The 21,987-nt window shown below is 41.9% G+C and overlaps 1 protein-coding gene across 1 annotated transcript in view; it reads left to right on the plus strand.

The window, feature by feature from the left end:
- Positions 1-327: 327 nt before the first annotated feature.
- The window catches only part of LOC133463266 (gamma-aminobutyric acid receptor subunit pi), a 149,534-nt gene continuing 127,874 nt past the window's right edge, over positions 328-21,987 (plus strand). The window contains 1 exon segment of the mRNA XM_061744708.1: positions 328-513. The gene's annotated coding sequence lies outside the window, so the exon portion shown is untranslated.

Below are 21,987 nucleotides of genomic sequence, written 5' to 3' on the forward strand. Positions count from 1 at the left end.
TAGAAAGTAAGAAAAAAAAAAAGTATTTCTGAGCCTGTATACTACAACAGTATAGTAAAATCCTGTAATAATTGCTTTCAGTTTTGGTGTCCACCCCAAGAATTTAAGTGGCCCCATCTGGCCACCCCTATGAAACATTTTTGGAGCCGCCCCTGCTCCAAGGATTTAGTTCTGCCATGAAAGTCTGTCCCCTTTCATATTGTATTTGAGGGGTAAAACAACAACAGATTCTGACTCCAAATCCGCTCCGAATCCACGGCGTGCGTCATTGCGCATCGGCGGGTCCAGCCCATCGCTGTTAATGAGAAAGCGCTGACAGAGCACAACCAGTTGTTGTGCGGGCATATGTTTGCGCAGATCAGCAGGTGCTGCCTCTAAAATAAAGAGACTGAGCGGGAGTCGAGCCCGACGAAGCATCGACGCAGATCTGAGGGGAAACTTAATTTGGGAATCTTATTTCCAGGATGCGCTGACGGACGCGTTAGGCATGCTCGTGGCGACCGGGAGGAACAGGTAAACTTCGGGCTCTAACTTCATTACTTTCTTTGCTTAAAATGATTATTCTACCATTTTTATGTCAGCAAAGACTAAAATGTTGATGATGCTTGTCCGTTTTTGTTCTGTTTGGGTTTTTTTTTCCCCCGTGCGCCTTTTTTATCTCACCAGCGCGTCTTTAATGGAGCGCGTTTGGAAACCAGAGCGCGCTGGAAAATTTTAACTTTGATTCGCATGAAGGTCTTTTAGTCCAACATTACTTAATAAGCAAATGATCTGAGTCTCCCTGTGTGTGTGTTTGTGCCTGAGTGTCTGCGTGTGTGCGAGCTGAGAGCGTCTCAGCGTTTATCTGCGCTCCCAGAATGATGCTGCTCCCATTTCATCTTAACCAGTCTAAACGGGCTCAGGTGGTTTTGAGGATTTCACTTTATCAAAGTGGAAATGGAAGGTCAGCAATGAATTCAAGGGGGAGCCTTCAAAGTAATGGTGTGTGGATGATACAATGACAAGAAGATTGGTGCAATAGTATACACATGAGAATAAGGTCATGTATCTTTTGGACAAAACATATGACAGTTTTATCATAATATGTATTTGCGTGGTGCCCCTCCTTTAGCCATCATGCTTGCTGGAAAATGTTTTGAAGGAAATATCTGTGCATCCTCTCTTATAATGCCCCTACAGCAAACCTCCTCTCTGCTTGCTGCATTTCATCCTTCACCCTTCAAAATGTTCCGCTGAGATCATTTTCCGGGTCACGGGCAGAGGTCTGGTGGAAGAGGAGACAAGGAAGCCAGCCGTGCTTCCTCACACCTCTACAATCCTTTCTTCAGCTCAGCCTCTTCACTCGGCTCATTGGCCCATCGCTCCCATGGTATTATCTAATTTGGTCAATTCTTACCCAGCAGCTGCGCTTGAGATAAAAAACAGTCAAGCTGTCAAGCCAACAGACAAATGCTCCCAGCAATTCTAAGATTCCCCTGAGATAACAACTGTAATTAAAGTCATAATGATCCATGAAGCCTGGCTGGCTGAGTTTTCAACTAAATTCTAATATTATATACATTTATATAACTGTGATAATGTCTGTAATCAGCATGAGCAAGAACAGAAACACTTAACCGATAAAGACTTTTCTTTCCCTCATTGTTTGAGTATAAAGTGCCAGCTGCTTTTCACATTGAGCTCTTCCATTTCAAACCAGCCATCACAAGAAAGGAAAAAGGAGGAGAGGAGTGAGATTTACATAAATACACTTGTGTGGAGAAAATGGAAAGGCTCTCTCTGCTATCATCAGAAGCTCGGTGTCTTTCTCGTCGTTCACTTTCAGGTGGACAAAATGGCAGATTTCTTTTCTTTTCTTGTTGTATTATCAACATGTGACTGCGTTGTCTTTGTTGTCTGTTTCTGACAGATATATACATTGATGTTATTTTATTTCAATTTCATTTTGCTTTGCTTTATGTGGTTGACTATTGCTCGGAATCGCTGGACTGGACTGGGGCATCCTTGTAAATGAGATAACTACTTTAATAACGCTGATGTCAGAGCTTTGCCTTCAGTCTGCCCAGGTTCATTGACCACATTTCAGACTTGGGGCCAATCCCAATCCCCCCCCCCCCCTACTTTCTACCACTAGCCCTAAAAATGAAGCCACAGACGTAGGGTCCTTGTAATGTTCCCTAGGGATTGGGACACCACTTGCTACGTCACTGCGTGGTTTACGTTCGGGTACGTAAGCGACTGCGTAGTTACGTTTGCACATACGTCACACCATATCAGGAAGCCCAGAGATAAATGCTGTTTTAATTTCCGCTGTAGCGCTGTTAATATGCCACTTTATTAAGTTTTAATATTTTTTCAGGCGTAAAAGTAACCGTTAAGATCCCCAACCTGGGCTCAGTTTATCCAAATAACACCTGTTAAGAAATTTGGTCCGATGTTTTCGGGATGAGAATAGCCGCCGTACGGCGCGCGTCGCCGCGTAACCTACGCCGTAGGCTCTGCGTTGGTGTAACGCGGAACCATAAATCAGCCTTTTTTCTGGCGAGATCTGAAAAGACTTCGCAACAACGGGCAAGCGAGTGATTATCTACATTCACTGAGTGAATATTATGAAAGTAAAATATATATATCTCGCTAGAAATGTAATCAAAACGCATTTTTATGCAGAAACTAACTCAAAATATTGATTTTATTCACTAAAAATTAGAAATGTCCGCCATGTATTTTTGTTTGATTCAGTCTGCAAATGATGACGTAAAGCATTCTGGGAAATTTTCTCAGGCCCTCGGTTGCGAAGTTAGTATCTGAAATCCCTCGCTGTGAAGGGTTAGATTCATACACACTAGCCCTCGTTATGTCCACTAGCCCTACATGCAAAGAGGAATTGGGACACCACTACCCTCACGGGAACGTGCAACATTTAGGGGTAGGACTAGGGGAGGTTGGAACTGGCCCTTGCTCTCGTCTTCGGGGAACTTGCTTTGAAGTGGTGTCATGTGTTATTGTTAAAGTAATCTGAAGGCAGAGGTCCTCATGGAATGGTTCATTTTTGTCCTAATACATTGCACCGCTGCATCTTCAGATCACAGGCATCCTTCAGGGATATCTTTGTGAAGGATTATATTTGGCAGAAGCATGGCCACAGACCAGAGGTGGGTTCAGGAGGGACCAGAGACTCATTCATCCCCATACAGGACATATTTCTGAAATGTGGAAAGTGTTTTGATTAGATTTTTACGGTGGCCGACAAGGGGCCAAACGCACTGCAACGGCCTAATGCGTCTCAGTTAAGGAAAACGGCTTCAAGTACAGAAACGATTCAAATTCACAAACTCAAAACGAGGTACAAAAAGAGGAACGTGGTGCAAATGAAAAAACTTGCTGCAAAAAACAAAGACAAATGCAGCATCATCAAACCCTGCAAATAGAGAAACGATGCAAAGCACAAAACGATACAAAACAAGAAACCATCTTCAAAAGAAAAACATTTCATAAACGGTCACTACGACCGGAAGTGCTCCAAACCTGCAGGGGGCGCTCTCGGCGTAACAGCTCAATGGACAGACACACAGTGTTTACATCCATGGTTTAAACATACAGCGGGATAGGTAATGTGATTTTTATCTGACTATATTTATATACGATGTTTATATCACTGTACACCCCCTGCAGGTTTGGAGCACTTCCTGGAGCCGTTTTCCTTAACTGAACCACATTAGGCCGTTGCAGTGCGTTTGGCCCTTGTCGGCCACCGTAGATTTTATTTCTCAGTTGTTGTTTAATTAAATACACACCTGTCTTGAACCGATTGCCAATCTGAATAAGTGCGTCTTTAGTTTGGATTTGAATTGAGGCCGGTCTGTAACTCAGGGGTCAGCATGGTCCAGAGTTTAGGACCAGCTACTGCAAAAGAGAGCTCACCCCACTTTTCACCCTCGTCCACCGAACCATTAATAAATGTTGGCCTGATGACCAAAGTTCTGCTGGGTTGACGGAAATTTCAAACATTGCAGAGATACGAGGGAGCAAGGCCATTGATAGCATTGAAATCAATCAACAAAAGCTTAAAATGAAATCTAAGGGCCAGTCCTAATCCCCCCCTAGTCCTACTTTTCAGTCCTACCCCTAAATTTTGCGCGTTCCCGTGAGGGTAGTGGTGTCCCAATTCCTCTTTGCATGTAGGGCTAGTGGACATAACGATGGGCTAGTGTGTATGAATCTAACCCTTCATAGCGAGGTATTTCACATGCTGACTCGCCGACCGAGGGCTAGAGAAAATTTCCCAGAATGCTTTACGTCATCATTTGCAGACTGAATCAAACAAAAAAACATGGTGGACATTTCTAATATTTAGTGAATAAAATCAATATTTTGAGTTAGTTTCTACATAAAAATGCGTTTTGATTACATTTCTAGCGAGAAATATATATTTTACTTTCATAATATTCACTCAGTGAATGTACGTAATCACTCACTTGCCCGTTGTTGCGAAGTCTTTTCATATCTCGCCAGAATAAAGGCTGATTTATGGTTCCGCGTTACACCAACGCAGAGCCTACGTGCCTACGGTGCGCGTCGCCGCGTAACCTACGGCGTAGGCTCTGCATCGATTTAACGCGGAACCATAAATCAGCTCCCCAGCCGGCGGCTCTTCTCATCCCGAAAACATCGGAGCAAATTTCTTAACAGGCGTTATTTGAATAAACTGAGCCCAGGTTGGGGATCTTAACGGTTACTTTTACGCCTGAAAAAATATTAAAACTTAAACTGGCATATTAACAGCGCTACAGCTGAAATTAAAACAGCTTTTGGCTCTGGGCTTCCTGATATGGTGTGAAATTTGGGGCTTGAATTTTAGGGGTAGTGGTAGTGAGGGAGGGCTAGTGGTAGAAAGTAGGGGGTGTATTGAGATTGGCCCTAATCCTAATGGAGAGACTCCTGTTAGATAGGATTTGATCCACTTCAGCACAAGACCTTGCAGGCCAACCTGCTGATCCAGATGTTTCAGGAGGACTGAGTGGGTCCATAGTAAAGTATTGTTTCAGGCGCTGATTTGGAAATGGTTTTACACCCTTTTATTTATTCTACGCCTGATTATTCTAACTCTCTGTACTGGTTTTAACAAGCTCTCCTTAAACAGTCTGCAGATTGTGCAGAATGCAGCAGCCAGGCTTTTACGGGTGCTCGTAGAAGGCAACGTATTACCCCAACATTATCCTCTCTGCACGGGCCGCCTGTCAAACAACGTGCTGATTTAACATTTTACTGTAGTTCTGTCCCCCAGAGCTTTTCACGACGAAGCCCTAGAATACATTTATAATCTTTTAAACCCTTATTCCTCAGCTCGTTCACTTCGTTCCTCGGATCAGAACCTTTTTATCCGTTCCAAAAATGTTTTCTAAAACTAGGAGATCACGCTTTCCAATCCATTGCCCCTGGACTGTGGATCGCTGTTCCTCCTGTTCTGCAGCTGAAGATACTTTTATTTAAACAAGATTTTCGTTGACTGGGCAACTTGTCTTTCATTTCAATAGTCTTTTCTTCGTACATTTCTTTTATTGTTATTTTTTACATTCAGCTTAGCCTTAGTGTTTTAACTAATTTCATTTTAGTTTACTCTGCATTTTATGGTAAAGCACTATAGCCAGTACTAGAGTTGAGGGGGGATGAGGGGGATGGCATCCCCCCTGAAATAAAAACGGTAAAAATCTTCCCCCCAATAAAACTGCCATCCCTCCTTTCCATCCCTTATGTCATTTCATCAATGAATGTGGTTTTACTGTTATTTCAACATTTAGAGTCATCACCAGAAAAATAACACAAGAAAAATAACTTATTTCACCATTTTCACCTGTTTCAAGTAAATTTTCACTTGAAATAAGTAGGAAAATCTGCCAGTGGGACAAGATTTATCTTCTCATTACAAGCAAATAAATCTCGTTCCACTGGCAGATTTTTCTACTTATTTCAAGTGAAAATCTACTTGAAACAGGTGAAAATTGTTGTTTTTTCCAGTGATGAGTCTTGTTTTAAGTGTAATGCGATTTTTTTACTAAAATGAGATATTTTAACTAGAAATAAGACAAATATTCTTGTTAAGGTTTTGAGTTTTTGCAGTGATCCATTTTACTTATCCTGTGAAGGACAGAGTCATATTGATAAGTTCAGAAAACTGTTTTTTATTGTTGTGTTTTGATGTATTTGATGTAAGCCCAGTGGATATTTAAAGCTTACAGAAGGCTGCATTTAACTGCTGCTATGTCATTCCTGCAGTATTTCTGCAGCTGTTTTGGTCACTGCTATTATTTGTAATATATTATATTATTTGTAATCAGCACAAATTATCCGTCCCCATATGATAAAATCCACCATCCCCCCTGATTTCTTTTTACAACTGAAGTACTGACTATAGCACTGTAGAAATATTAAGGGTCCAATGCTGAAATGAGTTCAATTCAATTTTATTTATATAGCGTCTATTACAACAGAAGTTGTCTCTAGCTGGTTCAGTAGCATCCAGGGACAGGAGAATGTTGTTCTGGACCGTCAATAAAGCAGATTCAGTGCTATGATTGGTTCTCAATCCTGATGGGAATTTCTCAAAAATAATATTTTTCTCCAAAACAGAGAGCGACTTGGTGAGCAGAACTTTCTCTAAGATCTTGGATAAAAAAGATAAATGAGACACTGGTCTAGGAGTTGACCCTCACCTATCTTCTGACATCCATATTTAACAACTTTGTTGAACAGCTTTTTTTTTAATCTTTAAAATATATCTAGATTATGCTTCTTCCTATCCTTTCCTGACGCTGCTGTTGTTATTTTATGTTCATGCCTTTGTCTCCTCCAAGCTGGATTACTGTAATGTAACTCCTCACTGGGGATTTCTCACAGGAGTCTCCAGAGGTTTCAACAAATTCAGAACAGGATCCTGATAATGGTGTGAAAAACGCAACACATTGCCCCCATTCTCCAAAACCTTCATTGGCTCCTGGTTTGGTCCGGGACTGCAGTTATTTTGCCATTTGTTTTAAGATCATCTCACAATGACATGTTTGTACTCAGCACAAAGTTTCATTTTCAATAATTTAACCATCCACTCTCTTTCTGCCTCAGCATCCCCCCCAATTGTCATCACAGCTGAATTAGCAAGCCCTGTAGATTTCCTCTTTATGGTGTGTGTTTGAGCGGCAATGTCGCTAATTCAGCATGATGGTAATGCGTGGCGACGGGCACAGGAGGCCGACTGTGATGGAAGATGGAAGTAAGCCAGAGCCTGATTTGAGGGCTCCAAATCTCCTGATTAAAAACAGGGAAGAAGAGTCCTCCACCCTCCGTAGGTCCACAGAGCCCTGAATGTTGATCTTAGATGCAGCTCGGTGTGTTTGAGACAAAGAGAAAGAGAGACTACGAGCACGTCTGTAGGGAGATGAGCTCATGAGTCCCTTTTTTTTGCAAAATATATATTGCTTAAGACTCGTCGTAAAAGACCCCACGATGGCACAGTCACTGAGAGTTGGCGGAGATAAAACTATAAACTATCACGCAGTGATATGCTGTATTATGTTCTACCATCACTCAAACATTAGTGATTCTTTTAGAGCTATTTTTGCTTCAGTGTACTTGTGGAATCTCAAAAGAAATTGTAAAGATCCAAAGAAAGACCCAGCTGGACTGAAGTTTCACTGCGTATCATGCAGGGAGGCGAAAATTCAAAGACAAATACATATTTCACACTTGTATTTTTTATTAAAGCACCTATATTTTGAGTTAGCACATTTTGGTTTGTATGTATGTATATATACATATGTATGTGTGTATATATATATATATATATATATATATATATATATATACAGTATGCGTGTGTGTATGTAATGTATGTACATGTGTAGGTATGTGTATGTATTTGTATGTGGGTCAATGACGAATAAGGATTTTCAACAGGTCAATTTTAAAATAATAAATAAAAGAATATCTATTGCAATAGTTCAAACATTAAGAATGTTGTGTACACATGAACTCATATAAAAAATTTAAATTAAGTGATTTCAGAGTTTTTTGTCAAGATGAATTGGCACTAGCCTTAAAAAAAGTCATGTGGTGCAACCATGATTCATATTAAAAGAAATTAATTGGGGGGGTCCCGGCACAGTACATCCAAGTGATTGCCACGACTTCGTGGCGCTCGAACGCCGGAGACTGTTGGTGGGGGGGCTGATAAGAGGGGGGGGGGGGGGGGCGAGGAAGGCGTTGAGTTGAGGGAGGTGTGTTATCAGTAAGTGTGTGTGTAGCGATAAGTCCGTGAACTTCGCTCAGAGCTGCTCTCAGCCAATGTCCTTGATGTTATCAGGCAGCTCGGTACAGTTCTGAAAACAGGTCTGCAGATATTCGTGGGAGAGGGGAGGGTTAGTGGGGGCAGAGTCACCTTGTTTACATTCCACCAGGAAGATTGTGACCAGATCGATCGGCCAAAACCGCCCTGTCAAGGTCAGATTATAGAATCAACAATTATATTGCAAAAACAGACAGACTCCGTAATTTTCCGTCTGCCTTTAGTCTCTGGTTCATCAATGGCGACTCCAATCAGACAAATTTGTGATCAATTCCCGCCAAGCCGAGCTTCCAACTTCTCCAAGGTCTTATCCATCTTGCCAATGAGCTCAAAGACCGCCGCCAGCCTGCGATTCTGTTCAAGAATCGCATCCAGCTTACGGCTTTGCTCCCCCAACGTTAAAGTTTGAGTGTTGATCGCCTTGCTTGTCCCTTCAGCCACGTCCGGCAGCTCGGAAAGAGCCAAAACAGCCGTCGACAACTTACGCGTTTGTCGGTACACCAGGAATCCCCCTCCTCCGATCAAGAGAAATCCTGCTATCATAAATCCAATTATGAAGGCATCTTCAACGTCTTCGACAGACAGAATCGCCAAACACAACTGTTTCCAATATTTGTAGGAATCCATTGTGTATCCAGCAAAAAATGTCCCATCGGGGCAAAAGGGCTCCCTTACCCCCTGACTTCTTGTCGCAAAAATTTGGTCAATTGTGCTGAGAGACCAGTTAATCAATTCCATGATTGTAGAGTTTCGGAGGAGTGAAAAGGAGAGACTCTGAAAACGAGACAGGACAAAAGCAGTAGCAGGGCAGATAGATAAGGGAGAGGAGCAGAAAAAGCGTCCGCCTTCGTCGAGATAGGGCAGAAGATTGGTTTAAATACATTTAGAGTGATTTCAAATAAGTTTTCAAAACAAGATTCATGGTCGGACGGTCGCACCACATGACATTTTGACGCTTAAAACAACAACAAAATCCCAAATAACTAGTATTTTTTGTAAAATTCAAGTGAGTCCATATGTGGGACAGGTCGGTCATATACATGGTATTTTTTTATCCATTTAAACCCTTTTTGAATTGAAAAAAAATCAGTTTTTTAGAAAATATAGGCGTCACGTCATTGACCCATTTGCTTATATAAATACTGTATGGAATGATATTTAGTAATGACATGTGGAATATGCTGTATGTTTGTGTACAGTTATTTTGTTTATACTTGGGCAACTTCTCATATGGATTTATTTATGTATTTTGTTTTATTCACTAAATCGTTAATGCACTAGTTTATAAAATCTAACTTCTTTTTGTGGAAAGGGTAGGCGTCATAAGCTCAGGCTTCAGTCTACACCTTTTGGTCCTTGGTTTTTAGTTAAAATTGTGTGTGTATATATATATATATATATATATATATATATATATATATATATATATACCAACTAGGGATGCAAATTATCGATTATTTCATTAATTGACAGTTGATAACCTTATCGATCGATCATCGATTAGTTGATGAGCGGCGTTTTTCCCCCATCTGAGATACAAACATAATTTTTTTTGCTTATATAAAATACAAAGGACATTTTAATGTATTCCTTAATCAAATATTTATTTGATACAAAAGTAACAAAAATAAATTTTTGTACCACAAGGAATATAATATAAAGTGCACTTCAAGGCTATTAGTAGTAGCAGCAGCCATAATAGTGTCATTTGTGTCAAGCAAATTTTAAGTTCTAGTTACGTTTTAAGTTTTGAGTTTTTGAGTTTTGGCAGTGTTCAAAATAAAATGATGAGACCTGCTGTATTGGAGCACATTTTCTTTTAGTTAAAACTGTAGCGGGAACAGATGTTTAGAGAAACCTATGTATGTACCGGGTGAAGGCTGATTTATGGCTCCGCGTTACAACAACGCAGAGCCGCCGCCGTAGGCTACGGCGTAGGCTCTGCGTCGATTTAAGGCGGAACCTTCAGGCTTTAGGGGAACATATCGGAGAACAACCAGAAGAATATAGAGTGGATTAAAAATAAAAGTTAAGCATTGCCTGAGCATGATGTTACTAAAACCAAACATATCCGCCGTCTCTTTCTTCTTTATGTGCGCGGCGCACCGCGTTGTGTCGCATTAAATGTGGTCCGGGCGTAATACCAGCTGGTGAAATTAAACGAAAAAAATAAATAAATAGATTAATTGTACTCGTTAATTTTAATCGGGTAATTTCATAACGGCAATTAATCGAAAATCGATTAATTATTAACATCCCTAATACCAACAATTATATATTTGTTTGTATTATACTGACAATTTACACTTGCACTTTGGGTTATTTGTGTTGTGGAAATTGAAAGGACCAATAAACTAAACTAACTTTGATTTGCAAAAGCTTGTTGGTTGCTTCTATATACCCGGTTTTTTAATTGTGTTGGTTTTGCCTTTTGTTTCACACATTAATATTCTTCTGTCTCAGGGGTAATTAAACACCCTGCCATTACATCTGGTGACACTTTTATTTGTAACAGAGCAGAGTTTGGATGAGCATGGTTTCATATCCAAGGAGGCTAAACCATTGATGGACCAAGCAAGCTGATCATTCTGTCAAAAATAAAGGCAAGGAGTTTGCAGATGACCTAATAAAATCATAAGCTGGTGAGGTTTGTGGGGCACAAGTAGCTAATGAGCAGCTTAGTTGTGCAACAGTTAGTTTTTAGACCTGAAGTGTTCTCAGAACATGCCTGTGCATTAATTTACATTCCTGCAGGTCAGAAGGGATCAAATGATGATTACTTGCTTCTACAACAGGCGACCGATGAGCAGACTTCCAAACATTTGACGTTCAATGACTGAGATAAGAGATGAGAAAGTTTGTTAAGGGTATTTTTTTTTGTTTTTAATCATTGATGAAATGACGTCATAACTATATTTTTAAATAATGTAATTTACTCTGTGGGTTCAGGGAGCTGCCAGTTAAGTTTTTGTGCCACATCAATCTCTACCCTTCGTAATAATAATCCCCATGGCAGTGAGTCATGGAGGTTTGAAGTCTGGGCGAACGCATTGCTGGATTTGGAGTCTGTGAGCACTCTGTTTTTGGGATCAATCAGGGTAAAAAAAAAAAATTGAATTCATTAAGATGTCAGTCACAATATCAGTCACAAATAATGAATATTAAAAACATATTTCCAAGGTCAACTTCTTGCCTTGTAGAGAATTATATCAACATTATGAAGTGAATCAATACAATGGTGAAGGGAAAAAAAATAAAGTTAGCTGTTTGATAATGACGTTAGTTTTTTATGACTTTGGATTTCAAATATGATATAAAATCAGAAGAAATAAGTTCTGACAGATCAAAGCAGAGACTCTAAGCTTTGGTTTAATCATTTTTAAAAAGATGGAGCTACCAATATGAAGTCTAAGGAGATCTCAATGCAAGTTGGAGGCCATCATTAGGCTGAAATAACAACATAGTCTATCCAGTGCCATTTCAAGGTTTACTGCACCCCTATGCAAGATTCTGTTTGGGGACCATTAGTTTGCCCAATTACAGCAGAGAGATGCCCAAACCAATTACATGACTCATGAACATCTGCACATCACGTGTGCACATACAGATAACAAAACAGGCTACAGCTATAATAACCTCCTATATTGAAATGTAACATCTTAAGTTAAGTCACTCAAGCAAGATAACTGATTAAATAATGACAACACAAGGACAACTTTGGAAAAAAATTTAGAAAGTAAGAACATGACTCAGGATTTTAGAGCAACAAAAATGCTCACACCCCGAAACAAAATAAATAACGTAAACCAATGACAGAAAAGGTGCACACCTGTCAATCATTGAGTCTGATGACTCCATTGTGCCATGAAACACTCACCACAGCTTATCATAACAGATTATTTTATTCTTACATCCTTCATTTGTTTTTTTAAGTGCATAAGTGATACATACAGACAGGCAGGGATGTCACTAGAAATGTTAAAAGGGAAGGGGGTATTTATAACTACAAACTGCAAATGCAACCATAATTGATCAGGAAGTACAGTACAGTAGCATTAAAGTATTATTCCAGTATCCATGTATCCAGCATCCACGTTGGCTTGTTCTGAAGTCAGTTTGATGGTTACTGGAAAAAACAATCCTGTAGAGAAGCTCTCCACATCAGTAGAGCGACCACCCGGCAGCATTCAAGAAAACCACAACTTTGGATCATGCTGATCTGTCTCTTATACCTAAGTCCATAAACGTCTTTGAACTCTTCCATTAAAGAAAATCCCACAATGGTCAGTAAATAACTTGGACCTGACGAAAGCACTAATAATTACAATTTTACACAGCAAATGAAACTGTCCCCGACAGGTGGGTTGGTATCTGTGGGAAATATATCAAATAATGTGACCATAGTGATGTGCTTAAGTGAAGTGTATCCTGTAATTAACATCAAAGGTGTCTTCAGTCAGTCAGTCTGACTATTTAAAAGGTGGAATACATCACTTTGCTGTTTGGTATCATGGTGTTCACCATGGGGGTCTAGATGTCATCGAGGATGGTGGATGTTGGTCTATATGTCATCAAGGATGGGGGTCTAGATGTCATCAAGGATGGTGGACTAGATGTCATCAAGGATGGTGGTCTAGATGTCATCAAGGATGGGGGTCTAGATGTCATCAAGGATGGTGGTCTAGATGTCATCAATGATGGTGGATGGTGGTCTGGATGTCATCAAGGATGGTTGTCTAGATATCATCAAGGATGGTGGTCTAGATGTCATCAAGGATGGTGGTCTAAATGTCATCAAGGATGGCTGTCTACATGTCATCAAGAATGGGAATCTACTGTAGATGTCATCAAGGATGGTGGATGTTGGTCTAGATGTCATCAAGGATGGTGATCTAGATGTCATCAAGGATAGTGGTCTAGATGTCATCAAGGATGTTGGTGTAGATGTCATCAAGGATGGTGGATGTTGGTCTAGATGTCATCAAGGATGGTGATCTAGATGTCATCAAGGATGGTGGTATCGATGTCATCAAGGATGGTGGTCTAGATGTCATCAAGGATGGAGGACTCATAAATAATGTATCATTTATTTGCATTTATTGTAAGAAAACAAGCCAGTGAAAGAGCTGACTCTTCGAAAGGACACATGTCAGTAATGCGATTCATCCAGGAGGCAGAAGATAGATTTTGAAGAGAACCAGATAATTACTGTAGGAGTGACTCAGTTTCGCATGACACATCTTTTGGTTTTTTGTCATTGCCCTTTTCATGTCATCTTAAAATCACATTTCCAGGATTTGGAGTAACAACTTAACTTAGGACTATTAACCATTTGCATACCTCTTATCAGGATCACAATATACCGTAAGAAAATACAGGAGTTTGTTTTAAAAAAAAACTCAAATTCTGAGGGAACCACTCTTTTACGAAGTGATTTTTGTACAGTGTTTTCTTTTATTTGCACAAATGAATGCTGCAGTGTTTTTTTGCAGGCCAGTCCATACACTGCACATGTATTAAAATTTGCAACAAAACTGATTACTCACCTCTGAACCTTGTTTTGTCCCTGTTTGTGTTCTGTTGTGATACTGTAGTTTCATCCACACACATAGGAATCAAATGTACTTATAATGAATATTAAGGGACATATCAAGTGGAGTGATAAACAGTTTTGTAAAGCAAGCTTTGAAGTTACTACATTAATATTTCAGTTCAAGTTTAATGAAATTCATCAAGTAAAAAAAAAAAACATTTGAATATTATGTAATATTAGCTAATGCTCAATCCAGTAGAACAAAACATTAACAGCATTATGATTCATGACATTATTTTCCTTTCACATTAACCAGTAATTTATTGGTCCTGTATTCCTTTTTAATATAGGCTGTTTTTATTTTTTGTGGCAAATGTTAGTTATATCACCTAATATACCATGTTGATGGACAGGGTTTTCAGATGAGGTCAGACAGGATTCTTGATGAAGTATAATGTTGGCAGGATGACATTGTAAGCAAGCCTCAGGTTAGGTTCAGGGTCGGGGAAAGGTTGAGAAGGGGCAGGGCCAGGGAGAGGAGTCTTGATGGACAAATCTCTCCCCCGCCTGACCGGGCCGTTACCCTGCCCCTCTCACTCCCACGCTGCAGGTTCCGGTGTTGTGCATTCAGAGATGCTCTTCGCCACAAGCAGAGGATGCTGCACCATGTACAAAAGAGAAAAAAAGAAAAGGGGGGCCAGCACAAGAAACTACAGGAGCGATGGACAACATTGATAGCTATGGGATACTTATAATAAATAAAAATGGAAATCGAGAAGAGAGGAAGGGGAAGAGGAGAGGAGAAGAAAGGTGAGAGGCACCGCCCAGTGGATCATGTCGGTGCCCCCCTGCAGCATAAGCCTATAGCAGCATATCTACCACCAAGCTATATTTGAGACTAACTATTATAGTCTTGTTCTATAGCTGCAACTATGACTACTGACTCTAACACACTAGACTTTACACTACCTAGAGATTTACCAACACCAGCTAGAGGTTTACTAAACACTAATTATAGGCTTTACTAAACAGAAAGGTTTTAAGTTTAGTCTTAAAGGTGGAGGTGGTGTCAGCCTCCTTAACCCAGATTGGAAGTTGGTTCCATAGTAATGGTGCCTGATAGCAGAACGCCCGCCCTCCAAATCTACATTTGGATACCTTAGGAACTACGAGTAAACCTGCACTCCGAGAACGGAGAGCTCTGCCAGGAACATAAGGCACTATCAGGTCTTGCAAATAATGCGGCGCTAAGCCATTTTTGGCTTTATACGCAAGTAATACAATTTTAAATTGGATTCTGAATTTTACGGGTAGACAATGGAGCGACACTAACACTGGAGAGACGTGGTCTCTCCTGCTGATTCCTGTCAGTACTTGCGCTGCTGCATTTTGGATCAGCTGGAGCCTATTCAGCAAATTACTTGGACATCCTGCTAATAACACATTACAGTAATCTAGTCTAGAAGTTACAAACGCATGAACTAGTTTTTCTGCATCACTCTGCGAAAGGATTTTCCTAATCTTTGCAATATTACGGAGATGGAAAAATGCTATTTTACAAACCTGATTAACATATGGTTTAAACGACAAATCCTGATGGAAAACAACACCAAAGTTTCTCACAGTTGCACTGGAAGCCATCGCAACACCATCTAATCCCTTCCTAAGATGCTCTGGACCAAGAATGATAACCTCTGTTTTATCTGAATTTAGAAGCAAGAAATTTCCGGACATCCGGTCCTTGATGTCCCTAAGACATGCCTGAAATTTAACTAACGGTTCTGTTTCTTCCGGCTTCATAGACAAATAGAGCTGCGTATCATCAGCATAACAATGAAAGTGTATGCTGTGATTCTGGATTATACTTCCCAATGGCCGCATGTATAAACTGAACAAAATTGGCCCTAGCACTGAACCCTGCGGTCATCGCGTCAGGCAGCCAATCAGCACAGTGCCTCATTATCCTAGCCGAAGGAGGTTAGAAACGGGGAAGAAAAAGACATGGCTTAGAGACTGAATTTCTAATTTATTTAGCAGAAAACAATCAAAAGCTTGTTTTTAAGACATTCAAGGCCTGTTTAAAATAGGTATTAGATGCCATAATAGGTCCCCTTTAAGTGACAGGAAGACGGGTTGGAGGTTGCAAAGTTCAAGAGTGACAAGAATGGATAGGATTTAAAAACAGGCACGACAAAGGAGCAGCCAGGGTTAGGTGACTTGCAGATACAGTACGAAAGGCTAGACTGAGATGCTGAGGACATGTGAAGAGGAGGGATAGTGAACATTGATGGAAGGATGCCAATGATGGATGTGCCAGACAGGAGAAAAGGGGAAGTTGGTTTATGTGACACAGGAAGATGAAGAAGACTGGGCGAGATGGAAACAGATCACTGTTGCGACCCCTAAAGGGAAAAGCTGGAAGAAGAAGATGATTAGTTATACCGTTTCACTAAGATTATTACTGTGGCTTTAACTCATTCTTATTCTCTATTTAGTCAGAGCCAGTCTCTCACCCTTTAGTGTTAGTGCTCTGAGTGCTCTTTCCTGTTTAGTTTTTTCTTTTTTACTCTTTATTTCCCTCCTTTGTTAAATAGTTGGATTTAGGCAACTAAATCCCATGACCAGAGGTGGGTAGTAACGAGTTACATTTACTCTGTTACATTTACTTGAGTAAGTTTTGGGAAATGTTGTACTTTTAGGAGTAGTTTTGAATCACTATACTTTTTACTTTTACTTGAGTAGATTTGTGAAGAAGAAACTGTTCCTCTTACTCCGCTACATTAGGCTACGTTGAGCTGTTACTTTTCTTTTATCCCTTTTATCCGTGTACGCGTCAATCTCATGACATCACTGGGTGATTCTTTGGGAAAAATGTTTGTTTTTGCATGTTTTGTCACATTTACACAGACTCAAACACACACAGAGTTTCTATGAGTTCATGTTTGTTCTAGTTCTGCCTGGTTAAAAAAGAAAAGTACAAAGGCTTGAAATGTTGTGCTACTTGTGCTTAATTTATTTTTTTATTCTGTTATTATTTTATTTATTTTATTATTCATTAATGTGCTTGAATTTACTTTAAGATTATTTTAAATTAAGCTATTTTTTAGTTTTTATTAATTCTAATTTATTTTAGATATTATTTTATTGATTGAATTTGACTGAAGTTGATTATTTTGTACTTTTGTCTGTTTGAATGGTACTTTTTTACTTTTACTCAAGTAATTTTTTGGATTTGGATTTTTATTTCTACTTGAGTCATATTATTCTGAAGTAACAGTACTTTTACTTGAGTACAATTTTTGGCTACTCTACCCACCTCTGCCCATGACTAAGTTAAGGAACCAAACCTAAAGTTTGGGTAAGAAAAGGACCGTAAAAGGCGCTGAATTTACTGCTTTACTGAAAACTGAAACCAAGTCATTCCATCTGCTTTGGTTTTTACAACACGAGTTCCTGAGAATTCAACAGACTATGATGCCATCGGAGCAAGAACAGGCCAGAATCTCTATTCCAGTCGAAACTGAGTAGTATTATCTTCATCCTTTCTCTCATGAAGTCAGTCTTTGGCTTTGATTCGTCTGAACCCCTCGTCCTTTATCATATCATACGTACTTTTTCTTCTTTTTCTAAGGTGATATCTGTAGTTTCCAGCCAAACATTTGCTCACGTACTGTACAGTGCTCCCTCACATGCCTCACTGGCTTTCACGGTTCATAATCAAAATGGGAGGCAGTTTTCAGGTCACATGTGTAAGGAGACAGAACTAATATGTGCAGAGGAAGGGGAGTGTAGAACCTTTAAGGTACTCATTCACTGCAAATAGATTATCGCACCACTGCTTTTAGTAGCCTAAAGGAAGTTTCATGTTGGAGCTAATACATGCTGGAGCCGTCCAGCCCTGTATTTACAGATTTACTGTTAGTGTGTTTTTGATCTGGGGTCAAAAGTGGTGTGATTACATAGAATTAAAGCTGCAAGCAGCGATGAACGGGCCCTCGCACCCTTGTGCACATTCAGGCTGCAGTGGAATCTTTTATGATTTCATGTAGATTCTTCAGGCCTGGACATTCAGTGGATGACATTTAAAAGTTATGGCAGAAAATAGGATCTATCACATATCGACCAATCAGATGAAGGGGTGGGGCTACTTTGCACCAATTATGTTCAATGAGTCAAAACTAAGTCAGATGACACCACCCACGACTCTTTATGTCAAACCATTCAAAAGTTATGGCAGAAAGTAGGAACTATCAAATATGGACCAACCAGATGAAGGGCGGGCGTGCTTTTTGGCGTCTATCGTCACCACTCACTCACTCACCCACTCACTCCAAGATGGCGGCGCGTACAGATGCAGCGGCTCACAGCTCTCCCTATTTGTGCTTTTTTTTATACTTTTTGTGTGTTGCACTTTTCTTTTCTTATACTTCTGCACATTACAGTCGACTGGACTTATTTGACATCGGGTTCCGACAGAAATCGATCATCTCCAGCGACTTTAAACGCACTCACAACATTCCGGACGAGATTGCGAGACCAGCGGGATCTCCGTGGATTGTTATCGGGTCTGGCAGGCGACGCAGGCGGCGGCGCGAGAGGAAGCAGAAGCGGGGTTGCCGGGCAGGATTACTGGCGAAGCTAAGGAACCAGCCACTAAAACCTCCGCTGCCGAGCCTCTATCTCACAAACGCCAGATCCATGGTACACAAAACGGACGATCTGCAACTACAGCTGGCTGGAAATCGCTACGTTCGTGAATGCTGTGTGCTCATCATCACAGAGACTTGGCTCCACGCACAAATCCCCGACGCCGCGGTGCAGCTAACCGGCCGCATGCTTCACAGAGGGGACAGAAACAGTAACTCCGGGAAGACCAGAGGAGGGGGACTCTGCATCTACGTTCATGAAGGTTGGTGTAATAACAGCACTATACTGGAAAGCCACTGTTCTCCGGACCTGGAGTTCATGGCGGTGAGATGCAGACCCTTTTTTCTACCGAGAGAGCTGGCTGTTGTTATCATCACTGCGGTCTATATACCACCGGACGCAAATGTAAACACGGCTCTATCTCTGCTGCTCAGCCTCATCAACAAACACCAGCGCGCCCACCCACATGGCGTCCACATCATCGCAGGGGACTTTAATAAAGCAAATTTAAAGACTGTTTTGCCGAAATTCTACCAGCATGTAAAATGCTCAACAAGAGGGGAAAACACTCTGGATCATGTTTATTCCAACATCAAGCATGCATACAGAGCAGTACCCCTCCCCCAACTGGCAGGATCCGATCACCTCTCCCTGCTTCTCACCCCAGCATACACCCCCCTCAGTCGTCAAACAAAGCCTACAAAGAAGGCCATTATCACCTGGCCTGAAGACGCCCTCCCCCGTCTGCAGGACTGTTTTGAACAAACGCAGTGGGATGCTTTCTACCACGAGGACCTGGCAACATTTACAGACACAGTACTTTCCTACATAAAGTACTGCATTGGGAATGTCACGGTTAAAAAGACCATCCGTGTATTCCCAAACCAGAAGCCCTGGATGACGTGTCAGGTCCGCAGGCTCCTCCGAGCCCGTGACTCAGCCTTCAGGTCAGGTGACAGAGCCCTGTACAACGCTGCTCGCGCTGACCTGAGGAGAGGCATCAAGGCTGCCAAAGTGGAATATAAAAGAAAGCTGGAGGACCACCTCAACAATCCCCGGCAGGTATGGCAGGGCATACAGACCCTCACCAACTACAAAGGCTGTGCTGTGTCACCCGGGGACTCAGATGCGGCCTTGGCAGAGGAGCTGAACAGCTTCTTTGCCCGCTTCGAGTCCCAAACACAGCCCTCAACCACATCATCATCACCACAACCACCTGTACAGCCCCCACCAGCCACCAGCACCCCCCCACTCACTCTTGAGGAGCAGGACGTGAGACGGGTGCTCCTTGCAGTGAACCCCAGGAAAGCTGCAGGTCCAGATGGAGTACCTGGGAAGGTGCTCAGGGCTTGTGCCAACCAGCTCGCCCAGGTCTTCACGACAATTTTCAACCTGTCTCTGGCCCAAGCTGTTATCCCACCCTGCCTGAAATCAGCTACAATCATCCCGATCCCCAAAAAATCACCCACTACAACCCTCAATGACTTCCGCCCTGTTGCACTCACCCCAGTCATCACCAAGTGCTTTGAGAAACTGGTCTTAAAGCACATCAAAGCCTGTCTCCCCCCCACCCTGGACTCACACCAGTTTGCATACCGGGCAAACAGATCGACGGAAGATGCCATAAACATCGCACTCCACTCCGCGCTGAGTCACCTGGAGAAGCAGGGGCGCTACGTGAGGATGCTCTTCGTCGACTTCAGCTCAGCCTTCAATACAATAATACCGGACATTCTAATCCCCAAGCTATCCACCCTGGGGATCCCACCATCCACCTGCTCCTGGATCAAAGACTTTCTGGTGAACCGACCCCAGCGCGTGAAGCTCGGTCCTCACCTCTCCTCCCCCCGCACTCTCAGCACTGGCTCTCCTCAGGGCTGTGTGCTGGGCCCACTACTCTACTCGCTCTACACATCGGACTGCAGCCCCGCCCACCCAGAGAACGTCATTGTCAAGTTTGCTGATGACACAACGGTGGTGGGGCTGATCACAGGGGGAAACGAGGCGGCCTACAGAGATGAGGTCCTTAAACTTGGTGAGTGGTGTGCACTGAACAACCTGGCACTGAACACCACCAAAACCAAGGAGCTCATCCTGGATTTCAGGCGGAATCGAGCCGCCCCCATCCCCCTGCACATCAACGGTGAATGTGTGGAGCAAGTGCAGTCCTTCAAGTTCCTGGGCGTCCACATCACTGCAGACCTCTCCTGGTCTGTCAACACCACTGCACTGGTGAAGAAGGCTCAGCAGCGGCTGCACTTCCTGAGGGTGCTCAGGAACGTGAACTTGAACATGCATCTGCTGGTGGCCTTCTACCGGTCCACCATTGAGAGCCTGCTGACCCATGCCGTGACAGTGTGGCACTCCAGCTGCACGGAGGCAGACAGGAAGAGGCTGCAGAGGGTGGCAAACACAGCACGGAAGATCATCGGCTGCCCTCTGCCCTCTCTGCCCTCCCTGTCTGACATCTACAGCTCCCGCTGCCTCAAAAGGGCAAGGAACATTTTAAAGGACAACACCCACCCCGGTTTCCACCTTTTTGACCTGTTGCCCTCTGGGAGGCGCTTCAGGTCCTTACGATCCCGAACCAACAGACTCAGGGACAGCTTCTTCCCCAAAGCTGTGAACTTTTTGAACTCATAAGCTACCTCACACTGTGCAATATCATCGTATTATTATATTATCTATGTATGTGCAATACTCTTCCATCCTTTCAGTGCAATATTCTTCCACCCATCCAAGTGCAATATTCCTCCACCCATTCATGTACATTTTTATCTTATTTTATTCTCCCATTCACTCTTTCCTTATAGTGTATATATATATATATTTATGTTTACTTTTTGTTCATTTTTGTGGTGTACAGTTTACTTGTTTATATAGTCTTGCATTTGTTTTTGCACTTTGACGGAGCTGCTGCCTAATTCCATTGTAGAAATATAATGATAATAAAGGCTTTCTATTCTATTCTATTCTATTCTATTCTATTCTATTCTATTCTATTCTATTCTATTCTATTCTTTTGAAAGAGAAAAGTAATGCATGTCGTCGCAGGATGGTGACGCACATTTTGATGTATAACACATCTCGGTGCACGTTACGGTTCGGGCTGTATTAACGGTCGAAGGAATGGCATAAATTGCGCCAAAATGACACGATTAATTCAAAATGGCCGACTTCCTGTTCGGTTTCGGCCATGGCGCCAAGAGACTTTTCTTTAAGTTGCGACATGATACAGGTGTGTACCGATTTTCGTGCATGTACGTCTAACCGTATTGTGGGGCTTAAGGCACAAAGTTTTCTAGGGGGCGCTGTTGAGCCATTAGGCCACGCCCATTAATGCAAACCATTAAATATCACATTTTCCACCAGGCCTGGCTTGCGTGCGAAATTTGGTGACTTTTGGGGCACGTTTAGGGGGGCAAAAAGAAAGAAAGAAAGCAAGAAAGCAAGAAAGAAAGAAAGAAAGAAA

This window comes from Cololabis saira, chromosome 17 (assembly GCF_033807715.1).
Source record: "Cololabis saira isolate AMF1-May2022 chromosome 17, fColSai1.1, whole genome shotgun sequence".
Classification (NCBI taxonomy): Eukaryota; Metazoa; Chordata; class Actinopteri; order Beloniformes; family Belonidae; genus Cololabis; species Cololabis saira.